Consider the following 19,707-nt stretch of genomic DNA (forward strand, 5'->3'; position numbering starts at 1 on the left):
TTAAAAAAGGTGAATCTGTATATGTTGGTATATAGTGTGAGCCCATTTCATTTTATGTTGAATGTCTGTGAAAATATTACATATTATGTATATTATATATAATATACACATACACACAACATTCATGTGTGGTTTTTGATACCAAGGAAGAACACTTTCTCAAAATGTGGTCTAAAGACAGGCTTGGGATTCAAGAAATGGACCAGCAGCTAAGAGTGCTTGCTGGTCTTCAAGAGACTTGAGTTCGGTTGCCAGCGCCTACATCCAGTGGCCTAGCCAACTCCAGTTCCAGAGGACCCAGTGCCCTCTTCTGGCCTCGGTGGACACCCAGACACATACAGCATAGACTTATACAGAAGACCACACATACAAACATGCACGCACGCACACACACATACATACACCACATATAAATAAATAAGTCTTAACAACAACCTATGTTGCGAAAAACCAGTGCTTTGAAAATGGAGATTCTTGGGTTTGTGCTAATTCCCAAGAATCAAAATCACTGTGTGTGAAACTTGGAAACCTGTATTTCTAGTAAGTTCCTCAATTTAACATAAAGTTTGGCCCAGTAACTACCAGCAGTGGATTAGGTATTCCGTGGTGGGTTGTTGTTAGAAAAGACTTCTCAAAGAGATCTGGTATTTTCAGTGGGGCTTCTCGGTTGTCAGTGGCGTTCCTGACAGAGACCTGTAATGAAAGACAAACTGTTCTGACATTAAAAAAAAATAGACTATTTCCTGTATGCAAGTACATACCCATTACGTCAACAGTCTCTTTTAAAACATCTTTGCTACTATTTAACTTCAGATGACTTGTCAACAAAGCAAAATTAAATAGAACTCACTTCGTGAAGGGTCACCTTGGCATATCTGGCTGCAGCAAGGAGTAAGGTACTTGGAGAACTTGTGATCTATGTGCAAATGAGCATCTCTGTCATGAGGGAGGGATTGGGTTTGGAAGAGTTAATAGTTAGGATTCATGGTGGCAGTGGGAGGGAGAGGCAGGAAGGGGGTCATAAAGAGCCTTGCTAAGTCAACCACTGAGAAGCAACTGCTAGGATTGCAGATTATTATTTTCAATTTGTTTAGTGCAAAGAAAGAGAAATGGAGATGCTTCGTGCGTTCATTTCATTCGTTTACATTTTACTCTCTTCTGGACACAGAGTTCGTGGAATCGGTAACTGAGCCAGCCTGATATGGGCAGGCCTGTCCTCTCTAAGTCATTCTGACATTGCCCATTAGCTGGGTTTCATGGGCTTGAATTATTGCCCTTTTACAAGGGTAGGAAGTCAGTGTGTAGGCAGAGTGTATCCAGGTGTGTTTACTGACTTCTCAGGGCTACACTGAAGATTCCCACAGTTTCTTCTGAAGCACCTTGACCCTGACAGCCCTTGGGCCTAACTGTGTGCTCTAGGACAGTCACTACATTGTGCTGTGTTTGTGTTTTCCCTAGTGAGGCTTTAGTACGTTCTGCACGATAGAGTAAGATGTGTTCTACTAGATGGACTCTGACTCTAGTCCAGGAAGGCAGCAAAACCACAGCAGACTGTATTGCTTTCTCATGCACTCAAGGGAGGTTGGGAAGCCTGTTCCCTCCCATTCCCCTGCATGGAGCAGAGAGTAAAGTGTGATTACTGTGATTCTTAGGCATGGATCTACATAAATATGTTGCAAATATAGACATCATGTTTTCTTTTCCTCAGAGCAATAATGGAACGGAACGATATTTCTATGCTAGTGTTTGACATTAACTTTGTTGTTGTCATTTTCTGCCACATGATTCTCTCCTGTGTATCTGCTGCTGCACTTGAGTGATGATGAGACTCAAACCATGACAAAATAGACAAGACCTGTCTTTTGTATTTCACATTGTCCTTGTCGCACTAGCTGTGGCTGGGCTGGGTGCACTGCTGTGGAATGCCGAGCCATCGGGTGCTCATCTGAACCCTTGCTCATTGTTTAACCTGCACCTTTCTACTCCTGACCTCCACATGATTGCCAGTTACAGTTTCTTCTCTCCTTTAAAACTACCCTCCCCTCTTTTATTGCAATTCCTCGCTGGTTCAGAATCCTCTTGCAATAATTATTTCTTTTTTGGTGTTTGTTTATTTGTTTTAGAGACAGATTTCTCTGTGTAGTTTTGGAATCTCTGCCTCCCAAGTGGTAGGATTATAGGTGTGCACCACCAACACCTGGCTCAATAATTACTTCTTTCCCTAAGCCTTTTAATTTATTTACATCAATCAAGCTGAAATTTATAAGACCTTCAAAAGGAGAAAATCAGCCAGAAAGAAAGCCACGAACCACCTGCAATGGGAAATAATACACTTTGAGTTCACCGAAGAGGAAAAACCACTCAAGCAATACTGCAGGATGTGCCGGAGTAGGTTGGAGCTGTGGTATTGAATCCTCTGTAGAGGTGGCGCTAGAGGCCAGCAGGGCTGGATGAAGAATACAGGCTGTGCTCTTCTCTGCTCAGGAAGCCATCCCGAGGTGCAGCTCGGCACCCTTTACACCCATCCAGGTGCTTGGGGACATGGATATAACAGTGATGTAAATTTTAGAGCTACAGGTATGATTGGACTTCTTAAAATGGGCTCATATTATAAGAGTAGTTGTTTGCCACATAAATGCTAGTCACAGGCTCCACTGTGAAGGAGGCCCTTAATAAGCACATAATCAAGATGAGGGTGTGTGTGTGGGGGGGTCCCTGTTCAGTCAGCAGGTGACTGTGAGGAAGGCTACTGGCTATACTGGATCAAGGCTGTGCAGAGATGTCAGCAAGCTGGACCTCAATACCACACTCTCAAGGAAAGGCAGCTAGCTGTCTGTCTTCCCAGAACCCAAGTACCTGAGTCTGGATTCAGCTTTGCCTTCCCCAAGTACCATGGATTCTATGTACAATACTAGATGCCCTGTTTACCATCTTAATTCTCTCCAAGGTTCCTGAAGAGCCTCACCTTAAAACGTCCAAAGAGAGCATTGGAGTTCTCTTTCTAGCAACAGCACAACAGGATTTACACTCTCAGTGCTGGACAAAATGCCCGGCCAAAGCAACATGAGGGAAGCAGGGCTTGTGTTGGCTCCAGAGTGAAAGCCTAGGCAGCCATCAAGGCAGAGAAGCTGTGCAGCCCGAATGTGCGGTCACACGGCAGCATCTGCAGTCAGGAAGGAGAAAGGGGAGTGCTGGTGCTCCGCTCACTTCTCTCTTTTATTCAGTCTGGCACCCCAGCCAAAGGCACGGTGCTACACACATGCAGGGTGGGCCTTTCCTCATCCATTACATCTTTATAGAAACACCTTCACAGACACACTCAGAAATGTGTTTCCATGGTGATCCTTAATCCCATCAAGTTGACAGTGGAAATCAGAATAATTAACATCAAATCCCCCATTATATAATAAAAAAAGAACTCAGGAAAAGCTTCCTACATTTATTTATTAATTTAGTGAGTATGTGTGTGTGCGTGTGTGTGTGTGTGTGTGTGTGTGTGTGTGTGTGCATGCACACCCATGCGTGTTGCACATTCCTGTGGAGGTCAGAGGACAGCATTCAGGAGTTGCTTCTCTTCTACCATGTGAGTCCTGAGGATCAAATCCAGTTAAGACCTGGCAGCAGGTGCCTTGTCCCACTAACATCCCACTGGCCCAACAAAAACTTTTAAAAACAGCTCATTTCCTGGGGGTGCTGGCTGACTATAGAAGAAACAAGAAGAAACACTTAAGACATGAGCTTACTTTCTGCTCATCTTACTGCTTCAGGAAGCTAAAAATGTCAGCGACTGCCAAGTCATGAGAGAGGGCTGCGACAGCGTCCATGCCTTGGGTTAAATCTCTACCACAGGAGAGGAAGTGAAGTGAAGGAATAGCTCTCCCACAGACACATGGGCAGAGAGCTCAGCACTTGAGAGGCTGAGGCAGGGGAATGGTGAGCTCAGAATCAGCCATGTCCGCATAGCAGGACTGTCTCAACCCCCTCCCCAGAGCATGTCAATTCCTGAAGCCATCCATGTTCAAGTACTCGTCTGTCTACCTGACAAAAAGCATCTACTCCAGAGGAACAAACAGCCCATCATCTTGAACTTACAGCTTTACGATATTTCAAAGTCAATGCATAAACAACCTGAAATTTTGTAACAATGCAACCCTTAGAAATATAAACAACACTGGATAAAATTGCTTGGAAGCCAAGTCTGAAGCTATTGAAGAACTTTAAGTTGGGCTTTGGCGCTGGTCTGGGAACTTAACTTTCTAAAACGCTCCACCTTCCTTACTCTGGAAACTGCTTATTCTCAGCAATGCGGTTTATGCTGAATGCCTTCTTTGGGGAGTATGGAATTGTGATATGTGCACAATTCCGTAACACAAACTTTGGTCAGTAAGTATCTAATGAGCACCCGTAACTGGGCACAGTTGAGACCTGGCTGAATCAAGCACAGCAGGTGTCACCCCCTGGAGTAAGGAAGCTCAGACCTTGTTTCCTCCAGATCTCATCCTGTGCAGTTTTCTTCCCTTTATTGACTTGGCTTCCCAGTGTTTTGCTGTAATAAACCGTAGCCATGAACACAATTGTACGGTGAGCCCTTGGAATCCTTCTGTGAGTCACTGACTGGGGAGCAGGGGTGAGATGTGGGGTCACCCTGTGTAGTCTGAGAAAGGGACTATATTCCACAGCTATTACTTCCATTTGGAATTTGCTAATTTTTGACACAAATTAGGGCAACAGACCCCTGAAAAAGTCACTACTAGGTATCAGAGAAGCAAACATACTATGGCATCAGCACACAGAACTAGAAACCAATGGAAGGCCGTCAGACCAGCCAGCATTCGAGAGAGCAGAGCCCGGTAAGAGGGAGCCTCAGAGAAGCAAGTCTGGCCCTGATGGCTGGCCGCTTGAGGGGACGGGTTGCTGTATTCATCAACTGCTCAGAGCAGAAAGACTGATGAGAGACATACAGGGAGATACAGAGGAAGAGAGGCTGAAAACCAGAGCCAAGTTGTGGTTTTGATATTTTCATTGTAATATTGAACAAGCAGAAAAGAAAAGTATTTAAGAGGAAAATGCAAGTTACATCTCAGAAGCTGACTCATGATTGGACCTGGGGATGTAGCATGGTGCTTAGGCATAGGTTCTGCATGTGTACAGCCCTAGGTTTGATGCCCAGCACCAAGAGAACACAACAAAACAACAGAAAAGCCCATAGAACACCAAAGAGCTTTACCCTAGAAACAGATGGGTCAGAGTAAATTAAGCCTTATAAAGTCACAACCTGGATCAAGTCAACTGAATTATTGATTAGGTGAATGTGATCTACATCCTCACTCTCCTCCCATTAGGAAATACCATGATCCCTCTATGTAGAAAACTGGTGTAAAATGTGTCGCACGCAATTCTAGAATTACATGAGAATAACTTACGTGAGAATTACAAATTCTGAGAATTGTTGAGGGGAAAACGGAACTAAAACAGATTCACAAAGCCGGGCATGATGATACATGCCTGTAATCCTAGGATTAGGGAAGTTGAGGCAGGAGAATCAAGAATTCTAGACCGGCGAATGCATGGGCGTGCACACACCTTAAGGAAATAAGCCATTTGGAGCTGGTGTGCTGGCGCACAGCTGTAACCCCAGCACTTGGTGGATATAGGGCTGAGGCTGGCCTAGCTCCATTTCAGCCTGGATTATATGTGGGGACTCTGTCACAAAATCAAAACAAAACTGGTAAAACCACAATGGAGATCAGTTCGATGGCTCCTTAAAACGCTAAAACAGCCACATGGGCTTCCACTCCTGGGCAGATTTCCATCGCCCTACTTCAGAGATGCCTGCGTATACATGTTCCCTGCGGCTCTGTTCACAGCCTAGGAAGTGGAGTTAGCCTAGTTGTCCATCAACTGATATTGAAATATGTACCGTGGAATTGTTTTCAATAAACAAGAATAAAACTGAAATTTGAAGGAAAATAGATGGGTCTGGAAAACATTATACTGAATGTAGTAACCCAGCTCCAGAAAGACAAATGCTGCCTGTTCTCCTTCACAGGCAGAGCCTAGCTGCAGGTTTTAGAGTAGTGAATAACACTGAATAACACCAGAAAGATAGATGGAGCCAGTAGAGGGGGAGGGATATCGTAGAGTGCATAAGACATGAGATGGGGTAGAACGCTTCAGGCAGAAGGGTCTAAGTAGGGAAGGAGAGGGAGGACAGGAAGGACGGAATGGTAACTAACTAAGACTATGTGGAAAGGCAGTGGTAGTGCACGCCTTTAATTTCAGCACTCGGGAGGCAGAGGCAGGAGGATCCCTGTGAGTCTGAGGCCAGCCTGATCTACAGAGTGAATTCCAGGGCAGCCAGGACTGTTATACAGAGAAAGCCTACCTTGGAAGGAAAAAAAAGAATATGTGGGGAAGCCATACAGAAACATACTATTTTATACATTTATTGCAAATATAAAAACAAAAAATTGGATCCACAGATAAGCCAATCGTTAGTGCTATCAGAGATAGACTTAAAACTGGGTTTGATTAGTGAGTCATGAGACTCAGAATCATACATGTGTGTTATGCATGCATGCATATTCACGTGTATGCATGTGTACTATGGAGACCAGAGGTTAGCATCAGGTGTTTCTGGAGTCTTTTGTTACTCTCCAACTTATGTTTTGAAGCAGAGTCTCTCACTGAACCTAGAGCTCACGAATTGGCTAGACTAACTGGCCAGCAGCCTCCAGTCTCCCTTTATCCTACCACCCATACCCCACACTATATCTGCCAGGAAATACACTATGCAAATAGAAATCATAAAGGAGTCAGTGAGTTATACTGACTATGGTACTTTAAAGCAAGCAAGAGTGTTACTGTAGGGGCCAGTGAGATGGCACAGAAGCTAAAAGCTCCTGTTGCCAGCCAATCTTGATTCTGATTCCTGAGCCCCACATGACAGAAGGAGAGAACCGACTGCCAGACTGTCCTCTGCTCTCCACATACACCATGGTGTGTGCATACGCGCACAGACACATGCGCGCGCACACACACACACACACACACACACACACTGCAACGTGAAATTTTATTACAGAGAAAGGCATTTTATAATGATAAAGATCAAGGTGAATCTGTTCTGAAGAAAGGACAATTATAAAACAGGTGACCTAGCAGAAAAGTCTCAGAGTATATGAGGAAAGGCTGATGGCGCTGAAGGGAGGATGTGACAACTCTGTAGTAACAGTAACAGACGTCAAGAGGTTCCGCAGGAGACAAACGTTCCCTCCGAGTCCAGAAAGTGGGGCTTTAGTTCCCTGGAGCGCTTGTAGCAAGCCTCACAACTCTTTGACTTAAAACAAGCTGGTGTGTTCTCACAGGTCCTGCAGCCTGAAATCTGAGTGTGATGAGCACCGTGTGTCTGAGGAAGGCTCTAAAATCCTTTCTTAATTCTTGATATCTAGTGGCATTGGCATGGTGCTCTTGTTTGTTTGTTTGCTTGTTGAGATAGTGTCTCTCTGTAGCTTTGCAGCCTATCCTGGAACTAGCTATTGTAGACCAGGCTGGCCTCGAACTCACAGAGATCCACCTGCCTCTGCCTCCCGAGTACTGGGATTAAAGGCGTGCGCCACCACCACCCAGCTTGTTGCTTCTCGTGGCCAACTGTTGCTGCCTCTAGTGCTCCTTTGTTTTAAAGGCTGTTTGGTTTGCCGTTGGTGTAGCGCTGCAGGTTCCCTTGCTTGCTGTCTATGTGACATTTCTTTTCCTATCCCTCTGCTTTCAACTTGATTTTTTTTTTGTCTTTCAATCTGAAATGCACAACACATCGAGATTATGTAGTTGGATGTTGCTACAATTCTAGACTGCCAGTCTCTGCCTCTGGGTGAATTAATAATTCATATTTAATGTTATATTAATAGTTAGACTTACCATTGCCAGGCTGAGTCTCTGCCTCTGTCTTTTTGTTTTATTTGTCTCTTACTACGTCTATGTTCAAATGAACGTTCTCTATGACTGGAGAGAGGGCCTTGCTCTTCCAGAGGACCTGAGTTCAATTCCCAGCACCCACATGGAAGCTCACAACTGTGTAATTCTAGTTCCAGGAGATCCAGTGTTCTCTTCTAGCCTCTGTGGGCACTACAACCACATGGCACACAGACACACATGCCAGCAAAACACCCATACACATAACAGAAAAATAATAAATCTCAAAAAAAGGGGAAAGAAAAAAAACATAGCCTATTATTGTGTCTAAACTTAATGATTGTTTCCACTGTGGCTTCTGTCTTTGTCTCAATGGCTGCCTTATGGTTCATCTTAAACATTTTAACCTGTCAGAGCCACCATCAGATATGTACCAGCCTAACCCCATGGGAAGGGAAAACTGCTCCCTTATTTTGTCTTCTCCATGCTGTTGCTGTTATATATACTATGCCTTTTATGCTCTACAAGGTCACAAAAACATTGTCATAATTGTTAGTTATGTAGCTGTATATGTGTTACTGATAAAAAAATAATGTCTATAAGGTAGGTATTTACACTTATGCGTCTTATATTTAGCTCTCCTGTTTTTCAGTTTTGAGCTTTTTGCTTGTTCTCATGAGTTTGAGTTTCTTTTTCTTTTTACTTTCTTTTTTTTGTTTTGTTTTTTGAGACAGAGTTTCTCTGTGTAGTAATCGTACCTGTCTTGGGCCTTGCAATTGTAGCCCAGAACTCACAGAGATCCACCTGCCTCTGCCTCCCGAGTGCTGAGGTTAAAAGTGTGTGCCACCACTGCCCGGCTCACTGTGTCACTTCTTTGTGGCCATACTCTAGCCCAAGATGTCCTCTTTGTGCACATTGCATTGCTCAATGTTACAGGCTCAGAAACATGTACATCCGTACCTGTAGAAAGCTTTGTACCCTTGGTAAGTCAGATGAAAGAACAAAGGAGAGTTCTATATCTACACAGGAAGATAGTTCTAATTTTACCCACACTTTATTTGCTTTCAGATACATTCAAATTTAATCTGAGTTTATTTTATTTGAGCCTGATGATGTCTATTTAATATTTTTCTGCTTGCTCTCTCTTAATTCTTTGAGAATTCCATATAACAACACAACATATTTTGATCATACTCATCCTCTATTCCTTCCTTTAACTCCCCCAAGATCCACCCTCGCTACACCCTCTGCCCCAATAGTGAGAGTGCTTTTTAAAAACCATTTATTTTATTTTTCATTTTGTGTATCTTAGTAAGAGCTTTTTGGCTGTGAAGAGACCCATGACCACAGCAACTCTTATAAAGAGGATTTATAAGAGCATTTAATAGGGTCTGGCTTACAGGTTCAGAGGTAGAGTCCATTAATCATCATGGTGGGAAGCAAGGCAGCAGGCAGGTAGTCATGGTGCCGGAGAGGTAGCCAAAGCCAAGAGTTCTACATCCAGATCAGCGGACAGCAGGAAGAGAGAAAGACAGGGCCTGGATTGAGCATTTGAAACCAAAAACTTCACCCCCAATGACACGCTTTCTCCAATAAGGCCATACTTCCTAATCCTTTCAAATAATGTCACTTCCTATGAGCTGATAGGGGTCACTTTCATTCAAACCACCACAGTGTGTGAGCATGTGTAGCTCGTGAAAGCCAGAGGTGTTGGATCCCCCGGAGCTGGAGTTATAGGCTGTTGTGAGCTGTCCAGTGTGGGTTATGGGAACCAAACTCTGTGTCTCTGCGAAAGCAGTATGGGCTCTTAACTGCTGAGCCGTCTCTCAAGTCCCAACCAGGGGGCAGTTTTTAACTCTCACTTTGCTTGATTCTCTTGGTGAGCCACCTAGTCACTGGTCTGCCGCTGCTCTTATAGGCTTGTGCTCCCTTACACTATGTTTCAAGCAAAGACAGCTACACAGAGCGGTGAAAGCCTGCCACTGTTCTTTCTGACTCTTGTAGATGCTCGCAATAGCCACCCATTTGCTGAATGCTCGGGACAGCTCACAGAGCGTCCAAATCAGTGGCTCTCAACCCTCCTAGTGCTGCAACCCTTTAATATAATCCCTCATGTTGTGGTGACCCCAACCACAAAATTATTGCTACTTTTGTTAGTTATGAATCATAATGTAAACATCTGATATGTGATCCTGTGGGTAATGACCCACATGTTGAGAACCATTGGTCTAAATCATAATGTAAATATCTGATATGTGGCCCTGTGGGTCACGACCCACATGTTGAGAACCATTGGTCTAAATGGTGTGCTTTGCATTTTTATTAGTTGCGCTTGTTTTCTGAGGAGGGAACCTCAGAGTTCTCCATGCTGTCACCCTAGAAGAAGAAGCGTCATTTGTTTGAGTTTAGAAGAAGAACTGGCATCATCTCTTGGGTTTGAAAGTGGCCGGTGGCTGGTGGCCTCCCATGAGACCAATGGACACACTTTTGTGACACTGTCACTGGCCAGTTCTCAAATGTTGAGCATCTGAACATCCTTTTTGGAAAAAACAAACAAAACAAAAATGACGGAGATGTGACTGCTCTGCTGAGATGGGGCTGTGGAGCCAGAAACATTAGTTAGGATAGACTTAGGGGTACAGAGTTGAAACCAGAAACATTACAGGAACATGGACTTGAAGGCAGACATAAGAACAGCAGTACATGGGCTCGTGAATGGTTTTTATGGTGAACTGTCTTGCTGCCAAAGACACTGCTAAAGTTTATGTCTAAAGTGCAGAGACCTTAGAATAAAAACAAAACAAAACTAGTCCCAGCATAACGACTCATAACTAACAGTAAACAATTGAGCCGTAACATAAATAAAACCCTGCTCACTTAGCAATGCTTCCTATTATGAGATCTCTAGATGCCTTCTAGGGCTAAGGCCTCTGAGCAGCCGGCAGTTTGTTAGTGATCACTAAGATCTGGCTCTGTAATTGCTTATGAAGGCTGTTATCTAGGAGTGTGTCATGGATGTCTTCTCTGCTCTCGAGATCAAATAAATAGACACTTTCTAACTAGTCACTTTACCCCTGTCATGAAATGTTGTCGGCTGTGGGCATCATTAGAATAAACGTCCAAAAAGACAAACCCCAGCTATGTAGCTACATCAACACAATAAACATACACATTTGCATGAAAAGAACAAAAGCATCATCATTTCTGTAAATTTTGTCTGTTGGTTGGTGGCCAGTGCTTTAGAAAGAAAAAAGGACATTTAAGTCAGTCAAGGGACATTCTTATGTGTAACTTCAACATTTAAAATGCTGGGTTAAAAAAAAATGCTGGGTAAGGAGTGGCGACATGAGTCTGAGGCCAGCCTGTGCTACATGGTAAGTTCCAGGCCAGCCTAGGCTACAGTGTGCGATTGTCTCAGAAGGAAAAAAGGGAAAGAGAGAGAAGCCTAGTCATGAAGTATGTTTTACAATAACTCATAACTAGAAGTTAACTAAAATTAATTGGCTGAGAAGAAAAGGGAAACTGTAATGGTATATTTTCTTGCTAAAATTAGATTGCTCCAAGAAATCTGCATATGAATTTAAATATGGAAATTTAACTCATTTCAGTTACACTTTTCACATCACGTGTTTAAATTCCTAACCTTGCAGTTACAAATGTGACTCTCTGGTAATTAATTTTTAGTACGTGTCTGTTCAGATATTTCATATAAAAAGAAAGCTTACTTTTTCAGAAAGCAACACTAACTGGGTATTTTTTTGTTGGTGGGTTTTGTTTTTGTTGCTGTTTTGAGACAGCATCTCTCTATATTGTTTTTTATATAATTTTTTTCTTTTTCTTTTTTTAAATATATTTATTTATTATGTATACAATATTCTGTCTGTGTGTATGTCTGCAGGCCAGAAGAGGGCACCAGACCTCATTACAGATGGTTGTGAGCCACCATGTGGTTGCCAGGAATTGAACTCAGGACCTTTGGTAGAGCAGGCAATGCTCTTAACCTCTGAGCCATCTCTCCAGCCCCTCTCTATATTGTTTTGGCGAGCCTTGAACTTGCTATGTAGATCAGGCCGGCCTTGAGTAGTGATAAAAAAGACCTGGGGTAAGAGACAGGAGCATCACGGAGCCACTGGGGATGGAGGAGCTGTAGGAGTGAAGGAAGACCTTGACATTAGTGTCTCGGTGCACGGGGAGAGAGCCTCAAGACCAGCTTCAGGTTCAGTAATTCGCTAGGAGACACGGTACTCACAGGAAGCGGGTCACACTCGCAGTTGTGGGTTATTCCTGCAGAAGGCAGGAGGGGTGCAGAGTACAGAGTCCAGGAGTCCTTGTGTAGCCTCCTCTCTTCTGGTGGACTCAGCACACTGCTGACCTCTCCTGGCAATGACGTAAAACAAGATGAGGAATTGTCTAGCAGCTCACCCAACGGTGTATACAGTTTCCATCCAAGTCAGTTGCATGACTATAGTTGACTGCCTGCCTAGCTGACCCTAGATAGCGTGCCCCTGGCATGTCTGGAGGGTAAGCTGTCACTGTGTGGTCTAAGGCCCCACTATAAACCACACAGTCTATGGCTTAGGGGTCACCTTTCAGGGGCTAAAGACAAGGCCCTGACCTCTCTTTGGGGGTGACTAATGAACTGTCCACACCTGTGTCCAGAGCACACCTGTATCCAGAGGCTCTCACTAGCGGGAGTGTAGTGTAGTAGAGGCTGGGGAGGGGGTAGGGAAGTGGGGAGGGCCGGATGGAAACACTCATGGGAGGGCAAATGAGAAGCGGATAAATGCCACCTAGAGAAGACATTCTCAAAGGCATGCATGGAATTAGCAGGTGGATGGGGGCCATGTTGTTTTCACAGTTGTAACCGACAACACAAGCTGGTCTTGAGGTTCTCTCTCTATGCTGTTCCTTCAACTAGAATCCTAAGAGTTGGTGGGGCTGAAGGAGGAGCAGAAAGGCTCAACCTAGCTGTACTGTGTGGGGAACGGGAGGCTGAGCGTGTCACACCGGTGCCGGGCCAGAGAAGCTAACCAAGGAATATTTCTTAAGTTGAAGAAATAAAGGAAGTGGGGGTCTCAATAAACCTACAGAGCCAAGAGTTGTGGTACATTCCTGTAATCCTAGCACTCAGGAGACTAAGACAGGAGGATTCCAGGTTTGAGACCATAGGCTATAGGATACATAGCAAAACTGCTACCAACAACAATGTATCATTGTTCCATAGCTGAAATAAATACATACCACTCTATTTTCCCTAGTTTTATAAGAATAATTTTAATGTTTAAGGCTCTTTGAGAATCTTTCTTCCTTCTTTCCTTCCTTGATTTTGATTTCTCTCTCTCTCTCTTTCTTTTCTTTCTGTCTCTTTCTTTCTTTCTTTCTTTCTTTCTTTCTTTCTTTCTTTCTTTCTTTCTTTCTTTCTTTTTCTTTTTTTGAGCAGTATCTCATAGGGTAGTCCAGACTGGCCTGGACCTTCACTATGTAGCTCAAGTTGACCTTAAGTTTTCAGCAATCTTTCCTCCCCAACCTCCCAAGAACCAAGACTGCAGGCGTGAACCGCGTGCCTGGCTTAACCCACCGGATTTTGATTCATTAGCACATACTCCATCCTTCCTCTTGAACACATCCTGCTTTCTCCTCACCAGCAAGGGAAGCAAAGGCAGGCAGCACTTTGCGGCAACAACCAAAGCGGAGGCCATGGAGGAATGCCACTTACTGCTTGCTTTCCCGGCTTGCTCAGCCTTCTCTCCTATACAACCCTGGACGACTTGCCCAGGAGTAGTACCCTGCACAGTGGGCTGGGCCCTCCCACAGACATACCCACAGGGCAATCCAATCCCTGAGTCGAGGTTTCCTCTTCCCAGGTGTCTAGTGTGTGTCAAGCTGACAAAAAAAAAAAAAAACTAGCCACCCACTTTCTGATGATTTCACTGATGTTGTTAACCTTGGGGTGGAAATGTAGCTCAGTGGTGGCGCACTTGCCTCACATGTGGAAGACTCAGTCCCCAGGACCAAAGATAATATTTTAAGAAATGAACCCCATATAAAGGCGTATGTGGTGATTTGAATGAAAATGATCCCCATAGGCCCATAGGAGTGGCACTGTTAGAAAGTGTGGCCTTGTTGGAGTAGGTGTGACTTTGTTGGAGAAAGTGTGTCACTTTGAGGTTTCAAATGCTCAAGCCAGGCCACTGTTCTCTCTCTCTCTCTCTCTCTCTCTCTCTCTCTCTCTCCTGTCAATCCAGATGTAGAACTCTCAGCTATTCTTCAACATCATGTCTGCCTGCATGTTGCCATGTTTCCAGTCATGATGATAACGGACTAAACTTTGAACCTGTAAGTCAGCCTCAATTAAATGTTTTCCTTGGGCTGGAGAGATGGCTTAGAGGTTAAGAGCACTGACTGCTCTTCCAGAAGACCTGGGTTCAGTTCGTATCTCCAACATGGCAGCTCACAACTGCCTGTAACTCCAAGATTTGACACCCTCACACAGTCACCCTCACACAGACACCCTCACACAGACACCCTCACACAGTTACCTCACACAGTCACCCTCACACAGACACCCTCACACAGTCACCATCACACAGTTACCTCACACAGTCACCCTCACACAGACACCCTCACACAGTCACCTCACACAGTCACCTCACACAGTCACCTCACACAGACACCCTCACACAGTCACCCTCACACAGTCACCCTCACACAGACACCCTCACACAGACACCCTCACACAGACACCCTCACACAGACACCCTCACACAGTCACCCTCACACAGACACCCTCACACAGTCACCTCACACAGTCACCTCACACAGACACCCTCACACAGTCACCCTCACACAGACACCCTCACACAGACACCCTCACACAGACACCCTCACACAGACACCCTCACACAGACACCCTCACACAGACACCCTCACACAGACACCCTCACACAGACACCCTCACACAGACACCCTCACACAGTCACCCTCACACAGACACCCTCACACAGTCACCTCACACAGTCACCTCACACAGTCACCTCACACAGACACCCTCACACAGACACCCTCACACAGACACCCTCACACAGTCACCCTCACACAGTCACCCTCACACAGTCACCCTCACACAGACACCCTCACACAGACACCCTCACACAGACACCCTCACACAGTCACCCTCACACAGACACCCTCACACAGACACCCTCACACAGTCACCCTCACACAGACACCCTCACACAGACACCCTCACACAGACACCCTCACACAGACACCCTCACACAGACACCCTCACACAGTCACCCTCACACAGACACCCTCACACAGACACCCTCACACAGTCACCTCACACAGTCACCCTCACACAGACAGATGTAATGCCAGCAAAGCACCGACGCACATAAAATGAAAATAGACTATTTAAATGTTTCCCTTTGTAGGAGTTACTGTGCGCATAGTGTCTGTCCATCAGTAGAAACCCTAGCAATGACTGAAGTTGGTGCCAGGACTGAGGTGGTGATGTGACAGGCCTGACCATATGATCTTTTTTTTTATAAGAATGTGGACTTTGGGATTTGGGATTAAAGTTGAATGCTTTAAGCAGGGCTTATGGGCCATACTAGTCAGAATATGGAAGACGGCGGTGCTGAGGGTGATTTAAACTGTGGAGGCCTGGCTAGGATGTTTCCGAGGAGACGCATATTAGTTTGTGACCTAAAAAAACATTCTTGTGATAGGTTGGTGAAGAATGTAGCTACTTCTGTCCTTGTCAAAAAACCTGCCTGAGGCTGAATTGAAGAATTAGAGATTAACATCTTTGGCAGAGGAGATTTCTGAGCAGTCTGGTGTTGACTGTGTTCTGTGGCTAACAGTGGCCAGTCCTATGCAGATCTGTAATGAAAAGGTGCAAACTGAACAGGAAACATGAAAACGTACAGAAGAGGAGAAAAAGAGCCCTGGGGGTTTAATGGAGTCAAGTTCAGTGCTCAAGGAGATAAAAAGTTTAAAGAAAAACCTGCTGCTAAATGGAATAAAAGGAAAAGTGACCGCAGGTCAAGACCCCACCCAACTAAGCTTCCAACTTGTGAAAAGGAATTAATGAAACATTTAGGGCCAGATATGGTGGCTCACACCCTTAATTCCAGCACTCCGCACTCTGGAGGCAAAGGCAAGTGGATCTCTGAATCTGAGCCAGCCTTGTCTATACTGCCTGTTCCAGGACAGCCAAGCTTAGGCAGTGAAGGACACCATCAAAAATAGCAAGCTGGTCACAATGTATTTGAACAAGGAGGTATGTACCAGCCTCAGCAAGCAGTGGAACTTGAGAGCTTTAGCCTCATGGTTCTGGCTTTAGAGTCAAGTATACAAGACAAAGATACAAATCCCTCTGTAACTAAGGAAAGCCACTGAGACCAAGAATGTGCCAGGGGTGTCCCTGAATGGAGACCCAGAGAGGCCACTGTGCGAAGCTGTGAAGGTGAACTCTGGATTGCCATGGAGGCCCCAGCACAAGAGAAGGAAGTGTGATGCAGTCAAAAAAGTTGAAAGGAACTGGAGATCTGAAGAGCGCTTTGACATCAAACGTAGAGGTGCAGAGTTTGGAGTTCGCCCAGCTGGGTTTTGGTCCTGCTTTGGTCCAGTATTTCCTCACTGTGCTCCCTTTCCTCCCTTGTGGAATGGTAATGTAAATCCTGTGCCATTGTATTTTAGAAGTATGTGATCTGCTTTTTTATCTTGTTTTACAGAGGGTTACAGTTAAGAGACTGCCGTGAGTTTCCAAAGAGACCTTGAACTTTAAACATCATTGAGACTTTGACGGGCTGTGGTTACGTTGGAAGCTGAACTAAATGCAGTTCTGCATTATGATATGGCTACAAGCCCATAGGAGCCAGGGAGTGGAATGTGGTGGCTTGAAAGAAAATGGCCTCATAGGCTTGTAGGGAATGGCACAATTGGGGTTGTGTTCTTGTTGGAGTGAGTGTGGTTTTGTTGGAGGAAGTGTGCCCCTGGGAGTGGGCTTTGAGTTTTCAAATGCTCAAGCTGGGCCCAGTGTCTCTTCTCTGTCTTCCTGCTGCCTGGGGATTAAAGACCCAGATGTAGAACTCTCAGCTCTTCTCCACCGCCATGTCTGCCTGAGTGCCACCATGTTTCCCACCAGGATGACAGTGGACTAAACCTCTGACTGTAAGCCAGCCCCAGCTAAATGTTCCCTTTAGAAGGGATGCTGTGGTCATGGTGTCTTCCCAGCAATGGAACTCTAGGACAACACAGACCTGTGATTTCCCACTGTGGAGCCTGCAGAAGGAAGAGCATGAATTCAGGGTCAGGGTAGGCTACGGATGAAACCTTGCTTCAACATAAGCAAGCAAATGACAAGTAAATGAAGAGGAGAACACGGTAATGATGGTGACAAAAAATGCTTTTTAAAATGAGGCCTTTTCCACCTGAAACTGCAGTGTGCGCTTCCCCTTTGCTTTTCAGACATAGGCTCTTGAAGGAGAACTTTAAGGTGGTAACCACTACCTTTCCACTAGATGTGACAGTTTCTATACATCCTATCTTCCTGGCCTTATTCATTTTGTCAGCTTTAATATTATGCTCATGGTGTTTTTATAGCTGTCTACATCAAGATTAAAAATCTAGTGGCTAGAGAGATGGCTCAGAGATTAAGAGCATCGACTGCTCTTCCCAAGGGCTCAGATTCAGCTCCCAGCACCCACATGGCAGCTCACAACTGTCTGTAATTCTAGTTCCAGGGGATCCAATGCCTCAGACATATATGCAGGCAAAACACCAATGCAAATTAAATAAAAATAGATTAATATTTTTTTAAAAAATTGTTAGGACTGAGTGATGGTGGTACACACCTTTAATCCTAGCGCTCGGGAGGCAGATGCAGGTGGATCTCTGTGAGTTCGAGGCCAGCCTGGTTTACAGCGTGAGTTCCACGATATCCAGGGCTGTTAAACAGAAGAACCCTGGCTCCAAAAAGCAAAAAGATAACTAACTAACTAAATGAATAGATAGATAGATAGATAGATAGATAGATAGATAGATAGATAGATAAATCTATTAGAATCTAAGAAAAGTGTAATCCTCTACTTGTTTTCCTTCAGCATTTTATAATAAAGTAAAACCTTTAAAACACTGCAGAAATGTGGTCCCTAGTGGCTGTACCTTCACTCAGTCTGGTTCCCTCCCTGTCCAGTCATGATAATAAAAATCCCTTCCCACACCGCAAAGCATCCTCCTCTGTGGTGGCGGTGGAGGTGGAAGTTCGTGGAGGATGTCACTATGGCTGCCTTGTAAGAACCCGCTGGAGTTACAGGCTCTCAAGTACTAAGGATTGGAATTTCCACGTTTACTTTCTGAAAAATCTGACAAGCAATCAGTGTTCTTTGTCCCTTGATTGGCGAACTCAGGGCTGAAACCATGTGGCCTTGAGTTCATTCTGCAGGACAGCAGATAAGATAGAACAGTCAGTTCTGTGAACTCTCTTGCAGGCACTTGGATATTCTGATTCTTCTATGAGTTTCGGTAAATTGTGGGTTTTCCAGGAATTTGGTCAGTTCATCTCAACTGTCCAGTTTCCTTTTGCCTTTTTTTCTGGCATTTTCATAAAGTTCTCCATAATTTTTGTTGCATGTAGCTTTAACCCGGGTCTTTTTTACTCTCAGTATCAGTTATTCATGTTTTCTTGCCCTATCATATCTGATATCAAGAAATCACATTTTCTTAATTACCCTGCCATGAGTTTGTCCATTCTGAGTTGTTTCCAGTTGGGGGCAGCTACAAATGCTACGGGCATTTCTGCGCCGTTTTTTAAAACATGGATATGCATTTCATTCATCCTTAGCACACGCCTGGGAGTGGACTGCCGGTGTCTGTGGTAAGACTGTGCTTTTCCTGCCAGGAGCTGCAGGCCGCTCTCTAGAGTCCATGAACTCCGCTCTGGCCCCAGTGTCATCATGGCTGTCCCTCCACCTGCTTGCTAACTTGCCAACCCTGACCTTTCTGCCCCTGCTGCCCCAGCATATTGGGAGTGGGATCTTACTGTGGTTTGTATCTGTGCCTCATGGCCATTGCCCCGAACATCTTTCAGTCCTTACATACTGACCGTCCTTTGGCTGAAAAACCCAACATTGTATTTTTCCCATTCATTTTACATATTTTTGTGTTCTTATCTCAAAACATGTTTATTCTGCGGCAACTGTATTGTCCCCTGGGGATTTATAGTTAAGGTTCTACAGTTGTCTGTTGTATAAAATTCAACTTAGTTTTGTAGATGACTTGAGAAATCAATGATTCCTTTCCCCCATAAATAACCAGAACTGTCTGTTAGAAAGGTTATTTTAATCCCAGCCCTCTGAAGGCAGAGGCAGGCAGATCTGTGAGTTTGAGGCCATCATGGTCTACAGAACAAGTTCCAGGACTGTTACACAGAGAAACCCTGTCTCAAAAGAACAAACAAACAAAAAGGTTACTTTATCTCCTGACTTTTAAGTGGCTTGGGAATAAAACGTTTTTAATTGACTGTATGTATGGCCTGTTTCTGGGCTCTTTGCTCTAGTGGTCTGTGGATCGATCTTTTGCCAATACTAACCTGTCTTTGTTACTGATGCTCAGGGAGTCTCAGCTTTGGCTCTATTTAAAGTTTTGGCTCCAGTAATCCTTGGTGATTGCTGTGTTGGTTTTGTCTCATTCTGTCTCTTTGCTGTTTTGCTGACCTCTGTTCTAGTTGATTTTATCCGCTTCCTTCTGCTTGCTTTGGATTTACTTTCCTGATACTTTTTAAGCTTA

This window comes from Myodes glareolus, chromosome 6 (assembly GCF_982192425.1).
Source record: "Myodes glareolus chromosome 6, mMyoGla1.1, whole genome shotgun sequence".
Taxonomy (NCBI): domain Eukaryota; kingdom Metazoa; phylum Chordata; class Mammalia; order Rodentia; family Cricetidae; genus Myodes; species Myodes glareolus.